We start from the raw sequence: 258 nt of genomic DNA, 5'->3' as shown, positions 1-258 counted from the left end.
AAAAAAACAAACAGAAAGCTGCCTATACACCTCAGCACATGGTTTAAGTGCGTATACACCTCAACTGACTACACTGCCTATACACCGCAGCACGTTGCTGAGCTGCCTATACACCTGAGCTCACAGCAAGCCGAAGGAGGTTGAGGACTTCTGGCGTCGGTGATGCAGCCAACAAATTACAGATATTTCTTAAAAACTCCGCGCAACGAACTCGCGAAAAACAATATGCCATTCGTGAAACCTGAAACGCAAACGAGC

Source organism: Eimeria mitis, genomic scaffold (genome assembly GCF_000499745.2).
Source record: "Eimeria mitis Houghton genomic scaffold, Emh_scaff453, whole genome shotgun sequence".
NCBI classification, from domain to species: domain Eukaryota; phylum Apicomplexa; class Conoidasida; order Eucoccidiorida; family Eimeriidae; genus Eimeria; species Eimeria mitis.
The sequence above is the reverse complement of the archived record's forward strand: the minus strand, read 5'-3'. Positions refer to the sequence as shown.